The following is a 21,324-nucleotide window of genomic DNA, read 5'->3' on the forward strand; positions in this document are numbered from 1 at the left end:
TTTACGTTTCTTTATTATTGAAAGACAGAGAGAGAGACAGAGCATGAGCATGGATGCTGCAGAGACAGGAGAAGACACAGAATCCGAAGCAGGCTCCAGGCTCTGAGCTGTCTGTCAGCACGGGGCCCGACGTGGGGCTCGAACTCACGAACTGTGAGATCATGACCTGAGCTGAAGTCGGACGCTTCAGTGACTGAGCCACCCAGGCGCCCCATCTCCACGTGTAGATTTTGAGGAGACAGCCATTTCAGGTTATACCAGTAGCCAACGTAACTTATCATTTTGAGGTGGCATATAGAAAAGCCACCAAGGAATGTGCTCAGATCATGGTGCCTTATTTCTTATGCAGCTGGGACAGAGATAGAAACGACATGTCTCTTTACATGTCGTTTCTGCTTCTCATTGGACGTTTGACAGTTTCCCTGTGTTTTTCTATTAATCTTTTGTGAACTTCCTGATTGTATGACAGAGTAGGCACCGTCTACTTTGAACTATTTTTATCACGGTATTATTTATTGCTGGCTTTCAAGGCAGTAGTGGAGCGTTTCCCACTGCCAATAAAGACTCGTGAGCATAAGCTGCCATTGACTTGAGAAGTGGCTGCCGTGGTTTTCTCTGGTGCTCGGGGCCATGAAGGCACTTCTGCCCCGTGGAAGTAGTAGTGTGGAAACCAGCTGATAGAATACCACAGCTGGAAGTGGAAGTTCAGGACAGGGGTGTCCTCCACAGGAGGGCCAAGTGCCCAGACCCTAGGGTAGCGGCCCCGGAATCAGTGCAGCCGGGGGCCCAGGCGATAGGCCAACAGGGCAGGGCGACTCTTCCACGGTCAGGGCCGGCTGGGGCTGCTCTTCCTCCAGGACCCCAGGAGACTGGAGTGTGTGCGTGTGCGCATGTGTGTGCAGGCGCGTGCTTTCCACCCAGTCTCCGCTCCGCTTCCATCCTCTGTGTGGGCTTTCCTGTCCTGCTGCTGTCCTCTCAAGGTCCCAAGAAGTGCCCAGGGCTGCATCCTTCCCCATCGTCTCAGCCCCTGGGACCCACTAGGCTGCTTCTCCCGAAGCTCAGACCCAGTGCTGAGTCTTACACCAGCCAGTGTGGCAGGCGGGAGGGTCTGCCCGCACCGGGGGCTGGCAGCCACCACCAGGCCAACTCGTGAGGCTCTGGCACAAGATCCCTGTCGCTCAGGCGACTCTGGGACGGTCCCTTCCCTCCCCGCCACGGAGAGGCTGCACACAGGGTTTCGGGGACACGCACCGGGGCACATCCAGCGGTTAGAGGGTACGTTGGCCTCTCCTGTGCAACCGGTGGCCACCGTCCCACTGGCTTGGAGTGTCTTTGGTGTGTCCGGCCAGCCATCCTCAGAGGAGGCGAACAGAACCTTTCTCCCCTGGCGCTGAGGGGCGGCCCGCAGCCTAGCCTCCAGGCCTCAGCGCCATGGCTCTGGTTTCCAGGCCAGGATGCTCTCGGAAAATTAAGTGAAAGCTATTTTTAAACTTATAATGAGAACAAAATAATGGAAATTGCTTTAAAAATCATTAACTAGGGGTGCCGGTGTGGCTCAGTTGGTTGAGCGTCTGCCTCTTGACCTCGGCTCAGGTCATAATCTCACGGTTTGTGCGGTTTGAGCATGGCATCGGTCTCTGCGCTGACAGCACGGACCCTGCTTGGCATTCTCTCTCTCCCTCCCCCGCTCACGCAAGTGCCTGCTCTCAAAATGAACGTAAAAGAAAATAAAAAATAAAAAAATTTAACTTGTAATTAAAGCAGTGACTAAGGGATTGTCACATTGCACAAATAGAGGGTTGAGGATGTCCTCATCTCCAACACCTTATTTTCTTTTTTATGTTACCTTTTAAATTTTGTAACAGTTGTGTTCATTTTGACAGGGACAGAGAGAGAGAGAGGAGGAGGGGCAGAGACAGAGGGAGAGAGAATCCCAAGCAGGTTCCTCACTGTCAGCACAAACCCGACATGGGACACAACTCTCACCAACAGAAAGGTCATGATGTGAGCTGAAATCAAGAGTCAGAAGCTACACAGACTGAGCCACCCCGGTGCCCCTAATTTCGATTTATTTTTTAAGATTTTAAGCAACGTCTGCACAGATCCATGACCCTCCTACAAGAGTTCTATACTCCCCTGAGTGGCAGCTGAGTGACCCTGTTTTTTTTACTTTTTCAAATGTTTTAATGTTTGTTTATTTTTGAGAGGGAGAGAGAGACACACACACACAGAATGTGACTGGGTGAGGGGCAGAGATAGAGGGAGATACAGAATCCAAAAAAAGGCTCCATGCTCTTGGCTTTCAGTACAGAGCCTGACGCAGGGCTTGAACTCACCAATGGTAAGATTATGACCTGAACGGAAGTTGGACACTCAACTAGCTGAGCCACCCAGGGGCCCCTGTTTTTAACGTTTTGCCCAAAGTGCCACCACACTCATTATTTCAAGAGAAACTGTGGTTGCCCCCACCTTGGTTTTTACTCCCCTCCCTACCCCATGTGATACTATTCTAACCATTTCCTCCCCTTGCTTCCCTAGAAAGTCATTTGTGGCCAGTGTGAGCCCTGGCAAATCCATTTCAGATTTACCCAGTGGCATCCAGGTAAGAAAGTGATATGTATTGCTCAGCCACGTGGATTGCAAGGAGGACAACACAAAGGGCTCACGGTGCTACCGTATGTCCCGGTATTTACACGTGCACTCACCCACCCTCTGGGAATTCGACGCCCTGGGTTAGGTCAGGGCATGCATCAATGATTAAGTGACCATGGGGTTTGATACTGGTGGAAGGTGGGTGATGCATTCATGAGGGTTTACTGTACATCTTCCTTTGGCATTTGTGCAGAAGTTTCTAGAATAGAAAACGTTAGTGGTTGTTTAGGGATCCCCTCCGTGCGATAGATGGTCTCAGCCTGGAACGACTGCTCCCTGGCCCTCCCTTTGGAACGTAAAGTAGCCCGGGTTCAAACTTTGAGCTGCACCGGCAGCGGAGACCCTTCTCCCATCACAAACCAGCGTGCAAGTGCCGATTGCATCTTGACCCTGCTTTCACCTTTTGATTCCTGTGACATCAGGATGCGTCCTACAAGCGGTGACATCGTAGACTTGCTGAAAGGTGGCCTAGGATGACATCCTCATCGCGATGGGAGGTAGGTGCTTCGCTACTACTCCCTTTGAGAGGTGGAGTCTAAGGCCTCCCCTTGAGCCTGGGTCAGCGTCAGTGATGTGTTTGTCGAAATGGATGTGTAGATGGGATGCCGGGGACCCTGTGGTTCTTGTGTGTGACAGAGTGGCTCATGGATATAAGTGGCATATGCTTGAGACTGGCTTGTTTCTAGGGAAAGAGGGCACTTTGTTTCTCTGCTCTGTAACGTCTAACCGTGGGGTGCCTGTCGAGGCTGCTGTATCATTTCTGGGAGTTGGCGGGGAGTCGGTGGCTTGACGGATTGGTGTCTTGATCTCTGGGCAGTAACCATTACTGTTCATTAGAATTGCAGCCGCCTTCTCCCTTTGCTCCCAGAAGCTCCCTGCTTTTCATGCAGACAGCATTCCCTGTGCTGTGTTTGTCTCCCAGCTGCAACACGGTCCCTTCAGAGAGGTTTCCTTGGGTTATGTAATTATTGATTGATTGATTGATTGATTAATGTTTGTTCCTTTTTGAGAGAGGAAGACAGGGTGAGCAGGGGAGGAGCAGAGAGACAGGGAGACACAGAATCAGAAGCAGGCTCCAGGCTCCTAGCTTACAGCACAGAGCTGGACGAAGGGCTCGAATCCACACACCTCGAGATCATGACCTGAGTCGAAGTCAGACGCTTAACCTACTGCGCCACCCTGGTGGCCCTTTTGTGTGTGTGTGTGCGTGTGTGTGTGTGTGTGTGTGTGTTTGCGTGTGTGAGTATGTGTTTAACTCACAGTAATATAATTTTATCACTTGTAGCAAAGTCCTCATTTACAAGGAACAAAGACTGGAGGCCATGAGGAGATGTATGCTGGCAGGTTGCAGCAATGACTTCTGTTTGCAGGAAGAGAAAACTTTATGCAGCTACAAATCTTTGGAAACGTGTTATTTTCTCAATGTGTCTGAAAACCGGCTGAGCTATTTGGTTAGTCAAATACACTTCCGCCTTCCCTCCTTCGGATTTCTTCACAAAGCCGTGTGACGTGTGGGAGGATGTCCTGGAGTCCTGAAAAGGTCTGCACGCCTGACGACTTGCCCTGGCGGCAGACGTCCTCCTGACGTTTTTACTCTTCATCGTGTTACCCACGGATCCCTCCAGATGCCTGGGATTTCCTCAGCGGATCGCTGGGTTTCAGAGAGAGACCTGTGAGCAGCCTCTCACCTTCCGCCAGGAAGAAAGGTCTGTGCCTTATTAAAATGAATGAAATCTTGCCATTTGCAGCTAGGTGCATGGAACTGGAGGATATTATGCTAAGTGAAATTAGTCAGAGAAAGACAAAAATCATATGACTTCACTCATATGAGGACTTCAAGAGACAAAAGGGATGAACATAAGGGAAGGGAAACAAAAATCATATAAAAACAGGGAGGGGGACAAAACAGAAGAGACTCATAAATATGGAGAACAAACTGAGGGATACTGGAGGGGTTGTGAGGGGGCGGGATGGGCTAAATGGGTAAAGGGCACTAAGGAATGTACTCCTGAAATCATTGTTGCAGTATATGCTAACCAATTTGGAGGTAAATTTTCAAAAATAAAAAAAAATAAAATTGTAACAAAAAAGAAAAAAGAAAGGTATGTCCCTTGTCACCATTGTGTTCCCTCCACTGAGAACACAGGAGTGAGTCCCTGAGCAAGGAAAGGGAGGGGATTCTCCCTTTGGGTGTGCGAAGATCAGATCAGGACAGAAATTCTCTGGGAGGATATTTTGTTGTTTGAAAGGTATAATCAAGAGGGCGCCTGGCTGGCTCTGCTGGAATAGCCTTGACTCTTGACCTCGGGGTCATACGGTCGTGAGTTTGCGCCCCACGTTAGGTGTAGAGATTACGTATACATTAAATAAATAAATAAATAAATAAATAAATAAATAAAACACGTAATTGATTAATTAAATAACATTGAAAAAATCCAGCCCGGTTTCCAGTGATGCCTGTAGTTTCCAAAGAGAACTCTGGAGCTGAGGAGCAGGAAGCCTGTGGACGGTGGGCAGGGCTGCCAGGCAGGATGTGAGGAAGGAGGCACAGGCGCTCCCCCTGTCCATTCGTGTGACCGTTTCCTCTGGCCCGAACTACAGGTGGCTGAATTCCTGCAGTTGGGTGGCCTCTGTCCAGCTCAGGGCCGTGGGACCCACTTGACTGGAGAGGCAGAGACTGTGGGCAAATCACACAACTTTCGGTTAGAAGTTCTTTCATTTGTGAACGGGCTCCCTGGGACGACACTATCTGGGTTCCCCTCCCAGGGCTGAGAGTTGAGTCTGTTTGCTGTCTAAAAGGTGGCAAGAGCAGATTACATCTGGGAAATTCTTGCTGGTCTTGGGGCACCTAGACAGAGTGGAGCTTTGAAGTGGTGGCTTAGAAGGGACAGTGTGGATCCTGCCTTACCTGCTGGCAAACTGTTGCCCGTTCAGGGGACAGTGACAGAGGTCCCACCTGGACACTTGAGAGCTGAGCCCTGATTTGCCCCTCGCTGCCATCCCAGATTTGGACTTGAAAGCCAGTGGAGCTGGAGGGGGTGGGTGCAGACGGGCTATTGTTCTGGCTGAATTCAAACTACAAGGGCACAGGTGTGGCACCCCAGAAAGCACCTACTGGTGTCCCCGGTTCAGACACGTGGGTGGAGCTTCAGCTTGATCGACTTCACATAGACTTTCAGTTGCTTCCTGGCCCCGGTGAAATTTTACCAGCACTGGTGTGGAAGACGAGTCGGTTCTCATACATAGTCTTCTCTTGAAACACTTAGAAGTTCGATATTGCATTTGCGCGTGGGAAAAGTCTTGTCCTGTTTGGGTGTGAGGCGGCTGTCCCTCGTCTCTGTGCCAGATGGACCCTTCCAGCTCTGATGTGCTGGAGGAAGAGCGGACAGACCATCCTCTGAGCTACCCAGTAGGAGAAAAGTCCGCATTCATTGTGCGAGCCAGATAGTTCCCCGGAGAGCTGTTGAAGCAGCCCTCCAATAAATCACTTGAAACAATGGAGGTGTCAGAGCCCGAGTTATGGACGTCACTATTACCCTTCCAGGAAGTACTTGAAATCAAAATGGGTCCCGTTGTTTCTCTGAAGTGAGAAAGGCCATGTAATTTGACATTCATTCCCTCACGTTGTTGGGCTCCTTCCTGTTTGGGTAGCACTGTTGTTAGGACATAGCGAAGGCGTGAATTCTTTCTTGCTAGCTTGCTTTCTTGCTTGCTTGCTTTCTTGCTTGCTTTCTTCCTTGCTGATTTCTTGCTTTCCTTTCTTTTTGAATATTTATTTTTGAAAGAGAGACAGAGAAAGAGAGAGAGAGAGAGCGAGCACCACACAGTGGAGGGGCAGAGAGAGAGGGAGACAGAGGCTCTGAAGTGGGTTCTGCACTGATAGCACAGAGCCCGATGGGGGCCTAGGACTCACGAATGGCGAGATAATGACCTGAGCCCAAGTTGGACGCTTAACAGACGAAGCCTCACAGGTTCCTCCGGAGGGACGTATTCTTAATGGGTGACTTAAATGCATGGGTGACTCTTTGTTTTCCAGAACATTTTCCCACTCGAATTGAAGCCGGAATGTTTCTGATGGTCTAAGATGCCCTTTGAGAGCAGTATTAGAAATCCCACATGATGTTGCTTTTGTGTCTGATGTAGTCGTTCCCGCACGGGGTTGTGGGTGGGCATTTGCTGGCCCGGCTGCCCAGCCCCCCGAGCTTAGAGCTGACAAGCTGTGGCCAGAGAGCTTGCTGGGTGGCCTCTGAGAGCCGTTCTCCCAGGCATCCCTGACCCTGGGCCCTGCTCTTTTAGATGTGGAAAGCTTTGGCAGGCCAAACCGTGTCCAAACCCCAGGATGATGGATATGCTGATGAGACCTCTCGGAGACCGACCTGATTTTGTGGTATGAGTCAGCAGTGTCCTTCTGTCTCCCTTTTCCCAAAGATGATTTTCCTTTTGTTTTCATTTGGGTTGTCTGTGTTTCTTACAGTCCCCTGTGTGGGCTTCATCCCTCATTGGCTACACTTTTCAGAATGATGTCAGCGGAAAAGAGCAGAGATGGGGGCCAAGACCGTGAAAGTTTCTGGGCACCATGAGCACATCAAGGAAGAGACTATCTTAATGCTGGTGTGAAATTGGTCTTTTGAAGGGTGGAGACACAGACCAGGGGGGACACAGCTTTCCTGTGAACCCACACAGGCACGACTTGGTCTGTCTTGTGAGCTCATGTTCCCACAACACGCGACTCCGTGCTTCTATCCGTGTGTTTGCATAGGTACGTGCAGGCTTAGAATCTCCCATCACAAACAGTTCCTGTATTGATGATTCTAGCATCTTGCCTTTAATGGTGGAGATTGCGCCGAGGGACGTGGTCACCTACGCTCTCTGCAATGGGGGCTCCTGCCACACACGATGTCTCTGAATATCTTCAAAGTGAAACTCCCCTCCACGACTCTAAGTTTCCTGCTTTGTCACTGAGCATGGGGTATACTGGAGAACTGGGTTCTACGTACTGTGTTCTCATGAAAAGCCCCAAATAGGAGAGCCGAGGGATTGTCCCCTGGGAGGGCGGGCCCTGCTCCTGACTCGGCATGGCCTTACGCTGCCACCTCTCCCGGTGGTGTTTCCTAGTCAGGAAGTGTAGGTAAAAGGAACCCTGAAAGTGTGCTCAGAATTTTATTTAGGCCGCACCAGCTCCCGTTTTTACCCTCCCGTCCCTACTGTGAAGGACTATCCCTCTGACCTGTTTGGGTCACCTGCGGTGCTTGACTTCCTCGGCCCCAATATCTTTCAGGAAAATGAAGCTGTTCTCGGCTGAGGCAGTGCCAGGAAATCATCCCCAAAAGAGGGTGAAGTCTGTAGTGTGGGTATTTTAGACACAAGTGTAGGTTCCTCCGTGACTTGCTGAGCCCACACCTTCCACAGAAGCCACGTGAGGATGTCGAGGCCCTGGGAGCCGACTCCCGAGCCGGTGAAGTCACCATCGCTCTCATCGTCGTTTCTGTTCCCGTGGCTTTGAAACATGCTGGATGTTGGGAGAACCCCTGGGACAGTTGTGGGCACCCTGTGGCCGTTCCAGGTGTTGGAGCCGGTTCTACCCCCGTCACCATTCCCAAGGACACTGGGCAGTGGCCAGGGCTGGTTTGCAGGCTGGTTTGCAGGACAGGCTGCCCCCCAGGTGGTGCAGAAACAGGAGGAGGGGGAAAGAGAAGGCAGAAAAGGTGAGGTGTCTGCCTGAAGGCCAACAGAGGCACAGAGGGCAGAGAAAAGGCTTCACGTGGTTCTAAAGCGTGTCAGCTCAGTTAGATGAGCAGACACCATGTTTTGTTTTTTTGTTTGGCTTGGTTTGGTTTTCCAAAAGGGAAATCAGGCAGTCCATGTCAGGCAAGAGAAGACAGGGAAGATCCCTGAAACAAAAGGGGTTTCGGCAGCTGCTCGGGAAGTTTCCTTCAAATCTTCATCCGGAGGTAGACTAGCCAGAGACCGTTTGCTCTCATCATCCTAGTTCTTAATCCAGGGAATGAATGAGAGAGAAGCCCACACATACAGGTAGAGTAAGCAGAGTGTATAGGGAGAAACAGTGAGAGAGAGAGTCAGAGTGCCTATATTGTGGATGGCCTGTGGAAAATACACCCGTCCAATTTCAGTGCATGGATTTATTGACAGTGACTGGAAGCTGGCCTTGCTGCCTTGGTTGGGAATACTGCCCTGTAGCCGACGGTCATTCCAAAGACACCACAATAGCAGTGTCAAAGCCCTATGTGCCTTAGAAGATATTGTCACTTCCTCCAAGTTAGTCTTAGCCCACGGCAGGCATGGCAAGAGTGCCATAACTGAGTTCTCATGTAATTCACCGAGTCAATGAGTGGATAGGTCCTCATTTAATTGTCTTGCTTTTTCACAGTGTCTTTTCTGTTTTTGTTTCTTTAATGCCAGGTAGTTAATGTGAAGAGTTACATGACTTTCGGGTCTACTATTCCATAGATCACTCTGTGTTCATCATGACAAGGACACCGTTCAAACACCATCACCGATTTCACCACCCCCCAGTGCATCCCACCACCCCTATGGAACTATCAGATTGTTCTCTAATCTGAAGAGTCTGTTTCTTGATTGTCTGTTCTCTCTCTCTCTGTCTCACTCTGTCTCTCAGTGTTTCCATTTGCTTGTCTGTTACTTCAATTAAACATATGAGTAAAATTACTGGATGGTACTTGCCTTTTTCTGATTGACTTATTTCACATACCATCATATTCTCTACCTCCATCTGTGTCCTATAGATGGATGTATACCTATATCTATATCTATATCTATACCTATATCTATATTTATATCTATATAATAGATATATATTGATATATGAATAAATATATATGTTTACATATATCTATATATCTATAGATTCATATAAACATATAGAGATGTAGATACATTCATGGATATATTCATGGATATATATGTATAGGTATGTATTTATGTATATAAATATGTATAGACACATATGGGTATATGTGGATATATAAATATATGTATACACATATGTTTGGATATAAATGAATACACATATGGATATATATTTTGATATATATACATAAGTACATGTATATGGATATATACAGACATATATATGAATATATATATCAATCATATATATCCATATATATATGTCCATATATCCATATCCATGTATATGTATACATAGATATCAGTGATATATATATGTGTGTATATATATCAGCAAAAACAAGGAATGAATACTTGCCATTTGCAGGGACATGTTTGAAGTAGTTAGTATTCTGCTAAGCGAAATAAGTCTGTGAGAAAAAAATCCCATGCGATACTTTCACTCATATGTGGAATTGAAGAAACAAAGAAGCACAGGGAAAAGGTAAGGGATAAAGCGAAACTCTCTTAGGATTCGCTGCCACGGACTTTTGAGAAATTCATTATGGAAACTGTCTCTCCCCACGACAGAAACCACTCATTCGTAGTTTACAGACATTGGAAAATGTGGCCAACGCTATCCCCAATCAGAAAGCAATCCTGAAATCATGAATGATTCCCCAGCACTACTGCCTTTGGTTCCCCACACAAGGAAATTGTGGTCTTAACAATCGGGAACAAGCAGGGAAAACATTTAAAGCTGAGCGTTCTGAGGGGGTCACGTTCCCCTTGAGGTCATCCTCGCTAGGTCCACTGTTGACACTGACCCTCTCCCCTTGAGTTCAGAGGATGTCTATACAGATGTCAAATTACCCCAAATAGAGGAAAGACCTGAGCTTTTTGACAGTCAGCCTGTGCCTTTGGTGACTTTGCAGACAACAGATACTCTCCCTCCCTCCAAAGGGTGGGAGGATGTGGAGCCTCTAAAAACCTCACCGACCAGTTCTGACAAAGTCCTCGCCCCCATGCAAAAGAGAATACATGAAGGAACCCCATAAGGCTGGTCGATTCCAGCTGTTTCCGTCGTCAAGCAACATGGGCAATAGGTCCACGAAGGCCTGCTCTTTCCAATAGGAGAAGAATTGCAACAATCGGTTCAGCTGCATGTCCATCACAGCCCTTTTCCCACGGGCACTTTAAAACATACTTGTGCCACTTACTCCATGTGGCCTGGACTGGGGCTCTCTTATGAGCCTCATTTTGACTCCAGCCCAGTGTGCCGTCTGTGCCCAAGAGGTTCAGGCAGCTTGTGTGGTTCCTGCCCTACAGACCTTTGATGCTGCTATTGCCGTGTCTTTCGGATGACTGTCTGCTACAGAACAGTAGAGCCAACCGAGGCAGCAAGCCCAGCTTCCACTCATTGTCAGAAACAATGCAGTGAAATAGTGTGGTGTATTTTACACAGGCGGTTTCTACTCCTCCGTGCCACGTCGGGGAGAGAGTCTGAACGGCACTGAAGAAGATCCAAGAGAAGGCCCTGATCGGCAGGGTGCACGGCGGGCAGAGGGGCACGGGTAGCAGGCAGGGGATGCGCACTCCAGGCCCAAGTCCACCGCCTCGCGACAGACGGGCAGGCCAGTGACAGGAAGTGTCCCGCGGGAGCACCAGCAGCTTCCCTGGGGAAATGCCGAGCTGGTGGTGTTTCCAGTCGTGGGGTTTAATTCATCTTTTAAAGATCTCTGGGTTTTTAATTAATACGTGAGCTCTCTATTGTTAACGGTTGCCAATGATTTTCAAAATCTGAAACATGCACGGGCACCTGGGTGGCTCATTTGGTGAAGCATCAGACTCCTGGTTTCACTCAAGTCATGATCTCGTGGCTCGCGAGTTTAAGCACCACGTCAGGCTCTGCACTGACAGTGTGGAGCCTCCTTGGAAATCTCTCTCTCCCTCTCTCTGCCGTTTCCCAGCTTATTAGAAATAAATAAATAAATAAATAAATGCATGAATACACACATACATACATACATAAATGAATAAATAAATAAACAAACAAACCAATAAAATCACACAAAAATTTAAACGTGCATGGACTCCTGGTGACTCAGTTGTGCGAGCTATTGACTTGTGATATAGGGGTTGTATGTTTGAGCAGCACACGTGTGTACGGATGACTTAAAAAGGATAAAATCTTTATGAACATTTTAACATGCACGCGAAATTAAACATTGCAAAAGAGCCAACAGTCTGCAGCCTCTGCGGGAGGGTACTGCGTCTCTAACACACCCCGCATGCACACATCAGTGTATAACTGATGCCTGGCAGGGATTTTAACAAGGGACAGGAAAACCAGCAGTGCCTGCAGGGACAATCTGGCAGCATCCACCAAAATTTTACATTCCACCTTCTGCGACCCGGCAATTCCTCTTCTAGAAATTTACGCTTCTTAATAATCACTTATGTCTATGACACAAGAGAACAAGATTTTTAACTTCAAAACCTGCATAGCGCCTGGATCCCATGGTCCAGAGAAGAAGGAAGTAGCTTGGGAGACTTGGGCCCTTCACAGGACTGGGGCTGAGCTGCCATCCGAAGGACGACAATCCCCCTAAACCCATGGAAGAGACAGGAGTGCTCTCACACGCTCACGTAAAAAGGCTGCGTGAGTGTAATGTGGGCCTGTCTCCCCGGGTCCTGTTCTGGGGACGCAGGAGGCGTCCCACACGAGGGGGCCCCAAGCGGTGAGGACGTGCTGCCACAGGCTGACCTTTCTGTGACTCGTGTTTCTCGGTCATGCCCTGGAAATTGAAGTCCACGACACTCTTGTCCACGTGCTTTGCCTTCAGGCTGTACTTGATGCCAAAGTCGCTCGAGTAATTTGAGGGGACTGGACAGGGCTCGGGGACAGAGACCGACGATGGACTGGTCTCTCGTCTATCGCTCACGACAGCAACATTCCGGAATTAGGAGTCGCCAGGACAGGACGCACACGTTTGAAAACACCACCCACGGTCACACACCAGTGAGCCGGCCTCGGCCTACAACTTGTGCGCTGGGCAGCGAGGACCCCAAGCCTGTGATGGGCACCTGCTTCCTGGGGCAGAAACGAGCCGCGTTCCCATTCGGGAAAGGAACCCTTTGGAAGCTACGCACTTACCATCCCTTTCCAAAGGGACAGGAAATGCCCACACCTGGCCACAGCACCCGCGCCCTGGCTCATCTGATGACAAGCAAGAGGCGGAAGTAACCGGCTTGCTCAAGACACATCAAGTCCTCTGAGAAGGTGACACTCTTTCATTGGTAAAAAAGGTTCTAAAACATGGGCACAACTGAAAGGTCAGCCAATGACCTATTAGAGAGCACCCGTGTCCAGTCAAAGTGAACCATCATTAATTGAAAGGCTCGGGTTTACATTGTCGGGGGGGAAGTGAGCTCTTCACTGACCGGGCCCCAGAGCCGACTGTCCAGGGAACACTGCTCAGAAAGACAGCTTCCGTGGCAGTGACACAGGACCCACGCACCCGGAGAGCACAGTCTTCCCCAGAGGAGACACTGCACTCGCCAGGAAACCACCTCCGGGGACATTGGCCTCTCCCCCCGCTCGACTGGCCTCAGGCCTTACCTTTCTGAGAGGCGTGTTTCTCAGTTTTCCCCTGCTATTCAAAGCCCACAGCAGAGTGCAATTACCACCAGAAGGGAAACACGTTTTTAGAGGTCTCCAAAACGGGTCATCTGATCCCAGAATGCATGTGAAAGGTTTGAAACCGCAAACCGTGTTATTTTTTGACCTCTGCTTTCCTAAGCCACAGGCAGGCCTACGTCACGCCCAAAGCTCTGGGGATGGAAACTTTCGGCCATGAAACATTCTGCAACGCCCAGTAGGCAGTGCGGGTGGACCGGTAGCCACCCGCAGGCCCTGCACGGCAAGTTGTGCTCGTGGACCTCAGCCCCACAATGCCAACCCTCGGCGACCCCCTCCCGCCACACCCACACCTGCTTTTCCAAGAGCTCTTCCAAGAACAATACTATCATCAGTAACGACAACGGGCATGGTGGGGGGGCATCTGCGCACACGGCCCTAGGAGACAGGAATCCCCGTCGCCCCGTTTTACAGGCAGTTAGCGCAGAACCACAGCTGACACGTAGTAAAGCCTGAATGCAGACAGAGGGTTAACTCCAAAACCCAACTGCTGTGATGTAAAACAGGGTATACACGACCCTCAGTCCGAGACTGAGAGACTGAGGCCAGAGGCGCCAGGACACCGGGCCTTAGCCCTGGAAACGGGCACGTGTGCGGCACTCTGCCATGTCTGCCCTGAACACCACCGGGTCACAGTGATACCCATGCAGGGAGGCTGGCTAGAAATGGTCCCCACGGGCACAGTCTTAGGCAGTGGAAGGCTGTCTGTCCCTGGTCTATCTGATCTGTTGATACCAATGTGGGGGATTTCTACAAGAAACAGTGTTCCTCTTCTCACTTCTTAACCTGGAAAATCATCTCAGAGTCAGGGACTGGGGCGGGGGGCTTCTAGAAGCTCTGCACCTGGACGGCCACCCCACAGGCCTGAGTCGAGGCGCTATCTCGAGAGGCCCAGTGCATACCCTGGTCTAGAGGGAGGGGCTCCATCACCTGCACTCTGGTTCCCATGACGCCTCACTCACCTGGTCAACTCTGTCCACCTGGACACCAAACTCGCCTCGAATGCCCCTGATGGAGTGGACCTGGGACGAGTGCTTGGAGAGCTTCGACTGATACTCGTGGCCGACAGCTGACTGAAACAGGTCGCAGAGCAAAGGTGTCAGCTGCCGGGCATGGCAGCTGTATCAGACACCCCCGGGCATGGTCCTCGGGGAACAGGCCCCCACCTTTGTCCACACCAGGGCTCCTCCTGGGAACAGGCTCTGTGTGCAAGCTGGTGGAGGAGGGATCCCCGAAGCCACCCAAGACCCTACCAGGTGGGGCTTGTGATCTGAGGGGCAGGGGGAAAGGGCCGCGAGGCCGGGACCATCCACAGCCGAGTCTGACACCTGGCACCCACAGATGGCGATACAATCACTAGCTCTGTAAAGCGAGGCACTTGCCTACCGTGTGGCGTAGGAATGAGGACCAGAGATTTGCGGCGACAGGCGGAGACAGACTCACGCTCTTGGCGACACCATGCACTCCACCACTCTACACAGAAACTGCAACTGCAACGCCCGCTCTATCCACATACAGGGTGTGCCACGCAGGAAAGTCTAGGCTTCCCGCCACTCTGGCCTCGGTGGGACCAGCCACCCATAGCCTCCGTGCCGCACCGGGCACCACAGCACTTTGTAAACAAAGCTTCTGGAATGCAGCCCCCACCTAGCATTTATATATAAGCCCGTTTCTGAGACCTGCCCACCAAATTCAGTAAATGCCAGATGTGCCACATCCTCCAAAGCTGAAAATATGGACTACCGAGCTCCCAGGCAGCCCCCGGCCCTGCCTGGCCTCCCAGCACCAGGCTCTGTCCCCAGTGTGGACGGCCCAGATGTGTGACCCAGTGCGGGCATCTGAACCTTCCCTCTTACTGCCTGGGACACGGCGCATAGACACCCCTCCACCTGGTCTCTCCGGGGCCCTACAAGATACCTGGGTCAGGAGGAGCCTGGGTGAAGAGGAAATCAGGAGGCCCTTGTCAGCACAGTTCAAGGGAGAGAGCGGCGAGGTTTATTCCAAACTTCGGAGCCCCGCCACTCTCTCCCCTCCCCGGCTCTGCTCTGATGTCCATGCTGCCTGGACACCTGAGGCACACTGGCCTCCCACAGCCTCCAGGCTTCCACTCAAAAGTGCTGACAAAGCTCCCCTGGAGGACAGCCTGCGGAAGGGACTCCCCAGCACAAAACTTAGCAGAAAGAAGTTGTAAGAGAGCTTTTCTAAGAGTACTGCCAGAGATGCAGAGTGGCAATTTTTCCAAGTTTTTTTTTTTTTTTTTAATCAAAACAGGTTGATCCAACTGAGAAAATCATGCGTATAACTAGGCATCAGCACCAGGGAGGGTGTGGTCTGGAAGCCAAGTCTCATGGTCCAGGCAGGGGGTTGGGCCAAGGCCAGGAACGAGTCCAGGAGCGAGAGCAGGAATGAGGTCCGCCTCACTGGCTCACCCGCAGACAAGGGCAGGATACCAGACAGCAGTGCAGACTGGGGCCTGGAGGCTGCCACACCTGCCCAGGCCACACTCGTGCAAACACGTGCCTGCCTGAGCAGAGTTTTGCTCTCCGAGACTCCATCACATTCTCCTCAAATCTTAACCCAGGGATCTCAGGGCTCTTTCCAACTCAGAGAGGACAGGTTACAAATAACTTCAGAGTTACGTGTTTTTGAGTCTCATTTTTTTATCTTTATTTTTTATTTTGCGTGAGACAAAGACAGAGCATTTCAAGGAGGGCAGAGATATCGAGAGAGAGAGAATCCCTAGGAGGCTCTGCACTGACAGCAGACAGCCCGATGCAGTGCTCGAACCCAGGAACCGTGAGATCATGCCCTGAGCCGAAACCAGGAGTCAGACACATGATAGACTGAGCCACCTAGATTTCTGACAAGTTGGTCCAATCTGGAAGAGCTGGAAGCCAAGCTTGCCTACAGGTGCAGGGTGGCACGGAGAGAGGGGCTGTGAGCCCATGGCAGCACCCCACCAAATTCATCTGTAAGGGCAGTCTCCCCACTCTACCAGGTGTAGACACCTGGGCATTTCCGTCAGCTGTCTGGGTACCATCACTGCACCGGCTGGTAACTCATGAGATATCGCTGAGCGCCTGCACAGTGCCAGGCCAGGCACGACGTAAGGAGGACAGGTCCCAGCCCCAGAGAGCCTCCACGGAAATACAGTAATGTCCAGGGTGAGTGAAGGACCACAGGCAGAAGACACCGGGGAAAGGCAGCTGCAGACAGGCTGGCGGGAAGGAGGGCTCCTCAGGGAAGCTTTGGGGCCTAGTAAGGCCAGAGCCCGAGGTGTTGAGAGGACAACAGAAGCAGAGAAGCCAGCAGTGACAGCTTTGTTGGTACTGCCATCAAGCTTCTCCTTGATAGATTCATTGTTTGCCCCCAATGAGTCATTTTGCCAACCCAGAGCCAGAGACCCAGACAGACCACGAATTTCTCTCCGTTTCAAATCCCTACAACCCCATGGGCACAGGCTTCGTTTCAGGAACGAAAGGCCTCTACCTGTTTCCCTCACTGTCCGAAGCACACGGGGGTGACGGGTTGTCTGTACTGCAAAAGGCAACCAGGCAGCTTTGTCGAATCCAAAGATGATTCCACTCCCCACTCTGCCTGTCTAGATATCTCCGGGAATGTCAGTCACACCAGGAAACGTCCCTGTCTGTTTCCTGTAGCTCACTCTTGGTCCAACCCCAGCGTAGGCAAATTCCAGACCTGGTGTGCGGTGCCCCTAGGACGCCCCAAATATCTGCTCTGTGTGAACACAGTTCAGCGTGGCTCACTGTGACCCAGTGGTGCAGTTCTGCACTTGGCGCAACACTGAGCCCGATCTGAGCAGCATCTGCAATTACAAGGGACAGGTTAGAATTATAGACCCGAAATTCCGTATCAGCTGATGGCTGCCCTTCTATGCAGAGCAGAGGCACACATCTGTTGGGTCAGAATAAGAGACACTGCTCAAACTGGGAAATTCACCTCTACAGGGAGGTCTGCAGAATGTACACAGGTACCTCCCTGGAGAAACATGTAACACACCAACCCCTACACCGTCGTCTCTTGCATGGGGCGCGGAATAGAGCGGACGAGCTCCGGGTGTCTCAGGACAGAGGATGCAAAGTGCCACCAAAGGCTGATGTGTGCAGTCAACCATGCTGAACCCTCTAGCTGGATGGCAGAGGAGGCTCGCCCACTGTCCTCAGTGAGTGCTGTCTCCCGGACTCACGGGAAGTGACTCTATACAGAGGGCCGGGTTAGACTGTTCTGTCAAGGTCATCAATGCCTGAAGAACGGCAAAGCACCTTCTGGCTGAAGCCTCGCCCGCCCACTGAAGAACAGCCCCAGATCTGGTTCTGGCACCAGCTGGCTGAAGGCTCGCCTGCGCCGTGAAGGAGAGTCGCTGATCTGGTTCTGGTCTGCAGACCTGCTCATATTAGGCTCGTGGTGAACTGGGGGCAGCAGTGACACCAACACCCACACTCAAGATGCTTCTGGGCTTCTGTCCTCCACCCAGAGCCCCCCCACCGCCCCCCAGTAAGGCCTTCTGCCACATTGCCCACACCCCGGCACACGTGAGAATCCTAAAAGAGCTTCTAAAACGTAGGAACACCTCATGAGAAAGGTCAGTCAACAGAGGAGGATCTCACCTTCACCGCATGGACTCAAAGCTCTTCTGCAAGAAGTCTGAGCCCCTACTTCGCCAACTCTGTGCCCGCAGCGAACCGGCACGTGCTGCCAACACCGACCTTGTCCATCCAGTCCTGCCACATGCCGAACTTCCTGCCATAACCACGAGAGGCTTTTGTTCCTCTTTCAAGCTCTTTTCCTTGAGGGTCTGGTGTTCTTAAAAATCATTCTCTCTCAACTTGTGTATGCTTGAAGGGAAAGAAGGGAAGGGAAGGGAAGGGAAGGGAAGGGAAGGGAAAGGAAGAGAAGAGAAGAGAAAGAACTGGGAATGGTGGGAGGGCGTCGGTGCCTTCTAAGATGACACGTGAGGTCACGTGGTGGGATCTCTACACCACTAGGCCCCATTCCTCCACACCCCCAGTCCCTGCCTTTGCCAGTCTCCCCTTAGTCTGCCAGGCCCATCTTGTCAGTAGGGCTCAGAGTCAAGTTTACAGGGAAAACAGAAACTAATGTGCTCCGGGCCAGTGAGTCATCCCAAATCCAACAGTAGGTGTACGAAACTTGGAATTTTCTATATTCATATGGTGAAAAGGTTCTCTTTCATCAGGTAGCGGGATTAGGAGAAGCACTTTTGCAAGCCTCAGCTCATAGCAGAGGTGGAAAGCAAGTCAACAATCCCACATCGCAGAGACTCTGAGGACGCTAGTCAAAGACAGTGAGGCAAAACGTTTAGACAGCATCTCTTTACTTGAAGTACTACTGGGTTTACATGTTCTTACATATTCGAAGGTGACACAAGACACTATCAGAATTTATCATCTAAAGCCCCTTTCTACATTTAACACTGGGAATAGTGAAGCAGATCACAAGCTGTGGTCAAAATATGGCAGGTCAAGAAGCCTTTAGAGCTGTCACAATCAGGGGACCACAAAATGGCACAAAGGCCACCCCACAGGGCTGTCCACGGGTCACCACGTCCACACATCTGGATGGCAATCCCAGAGTATAGCGAAAAAGCAAACCAGCCCTGGCCACTGCCCAGTGTCCTTGGGAATGGCGACGGGGGTAGAACCGGCTCCAACACCTGGAACGGCCACAGGGTGCCCACGACTGTCCCAGGGGTTCTCCCAACATCCAGCATGTTTCAAAGCCACGGGAACAGAAACGACGATGAGAGCGATGGTGACTTCACCGGCTCGGGAGTCGGCTCCCAGGGCCTCGACATCCTCACGTGGCTTCTGTGGAAGGTGTGGGCTCAGCAAGTCACGGAGGAACGTACACTTGTGTCTAAAATACCCACACTACAGACTTCACCTCTTTTGGGGATGATTTCCTGGCACTGCCTCAGCCAAGAACAGCTTCATTTTCCTGAAAGATATTGGGGCCAAGGAAGTCAAGCACCGCAGGTGACCCAAACAGATGAGAGGGATGGTCCCTCACAGTAGGGACGGGAAGGTCCAATCGGAAGCCGGTGCAGCGTAAAGAAAAGTCTGAGCACAGTTTCAAGGTTCCTTTTGCCTACACTTGCTGACTAGGAAACACCACCGGGAGAGGTGGCTGCATAAGGTCATGCGGAGTCAGGTGCAGGGCCCGCTCTCCCACGGGACAATCCCTCGGCTCTCCTATTTGGGGCTTTTCATGAGAACATGGGACTTAGAAAGCAGCTCTCCAGTATACCCCACGCGCAGTGACAAAGCAGGAAAATTAGAGTCGTGGAGGGGAGTTTAAGGTGGAACGTATTCAAAGACATGGTGTGTGGCAGGAACGCCCACTTGCGGAGAGCGTAGGTGACCGAGTCCCTTGATGAAATCTCCGCTCTTGAAGACAAGATGCTAGAATCATCAATACAGGAACTGTTTGTGATGGGAGATTCTAAGCCACCACGTACCTATGCAAACACACGTATAGAAGCACGGAGTCACGTGTTGTGGGAACATCAGCTCCCAAGACAGACCAAGTCGTGCCAGTGTGGGTTCACAGGAAAACTGTTTCCCCCTGGTCTGTGTCTCTGCCCTTCAAAAGACCAATTTCACACCAGCATTAAGATAGTCTCTTCCTTGATGTGCTCATGGTGCCCAGAAACTTTCACGGTCTTGACCCCCATCTCTGCTCTTTTCCACTGACATCATTCAGAAAAGTGTAGTCAATGAGGAGTGATTGTAAGGGGGTACACAGGGGATTGTAAGAAACACAGACAAGCCAAATGAAAACAAGAGGAAAATCACCTTTGGGAAAAGGGAGACAGAAGGACACTGGTGACTCATACCACAAAATAGGGTCAGTCTCCCATGGATCTCATCAGCACCCCCTCTTCCTGGGGAATGGACATGGTGTGGCCTTCCTAATATTCCACATCTGAAAGAGCAGGGCCCGGGGTCACGGAAGCTTGGGAGAACGGCTCTCAGAGGCCACCCAACAAGTTCTCTGGCCACAGTGTGACAGCTCTAAGCTTGGGGGGCTGAGCAGCCGGGCCACCAAATGCACACCCACAGCCCCGTGGGTTTGAAAATTAACATGAATAAAAAAGAAAATAAGATGTTGGAGACTAAGACAACCTTAGCCCTGTGTTTTTGCAATGTGACAATGCCTTACTCACTGCTTTAATTACAAGTGAAAAAAATTTCTTATTTTTGTTAACTTTATTTTGAGACAGAGCACCTGCGTGAGTGGGGGAGGGGAGAGAGAGAATCCCAAGCAGGGTCTGTGCTGTCAGCCCAGGGCTCGATGCGGGCCTCAAAGCCACAAACCATGAGATCGTGACCTGAGCCGAGGTCAAGAGTCAGACGCTCAACCAACTGAGCCACCCAGGCTACCCTAATTCAAAAATTTTAAATTAATTGACATTATTATTCTCCTGAAAATGTTCACACATAGCTTTTACTTAATTTTCCGTGAGCATCCTGGCCTGAAAACCAGAGCCGTGGCCCTGAAGCACGGAGACTAGGCTGTGGGCCTCCCCTCAGCACCAGTGGAGAAAGGTTGTGTTCTCCTCCTCTAAGGATGGCTGCCCGGACGCACTGAAAACAATCCAAGCAAGTGGGACGGCAGCCACCGGTTGCGCAGGAGAGGCTGACCTACCCTCTAACTGCTGGATGTGCTCTGGTGTGTGCGCCCCGAAACCCTGTGGGCGGCCCCCATGCCCATGGCTCACAGCGGACGGAGGCCTTGGAGGCGGCACAGTGGGACACAGGCCTCCCTGCACCTGGCCCTCACCACAGCCCAGCCTGGCTGGCATCCTGGCATCCAGGCCTGATGCTGCTTCCTCTCACGTGTGGGCAGGATGGTTTCCTCTTGCATCACTGTCTCCCCCGCACGTCCTAGTGCCTTTCCAGAGTGCTTCCTGTCTCAGGGGTCCCTGACAGTGCCTTCTACCAAAGCAGAGAACACTCACCCCCAGCAGGCACACGCACGCTCGTGGCTAGGAGAGGCCCAGCACGCTCGAGTGAGAACATCAACCGGCAGTAATCCTGATGCACGCCAGAGGTCCTCTTGACCAT

General features: G+C 51.2%; 1 pseudogene; it reads right to left on the reverse strand.

Annotated features, from left to right (window-relative positions):
- Nucleotides 1-11,961: 11,961 nt before the first annotated feature.
- Nucleotides 11,962-21,324, reverse strand: LOC123595677 (annotated as a pseudogene).

Source organism: Leopardus geoffroyi (genome assembly GCF_018350155.1).
Source record: "Leopardus geoffroyi isolate Oge1 chromosome D3 unlocalized genomic scaffold, O.geoffroyi_Oge1_pat1.0 chrD3_random_Un_scaffold_43, whole genome shotgun sequence".
Classification (NCBI taxonomy): domain Eukaryota; kingdom Metazoa; phylum Chordata; class Mammalia; order Carnivora; family Felidae; genus Leopardus; species Leopardus geoffroyi.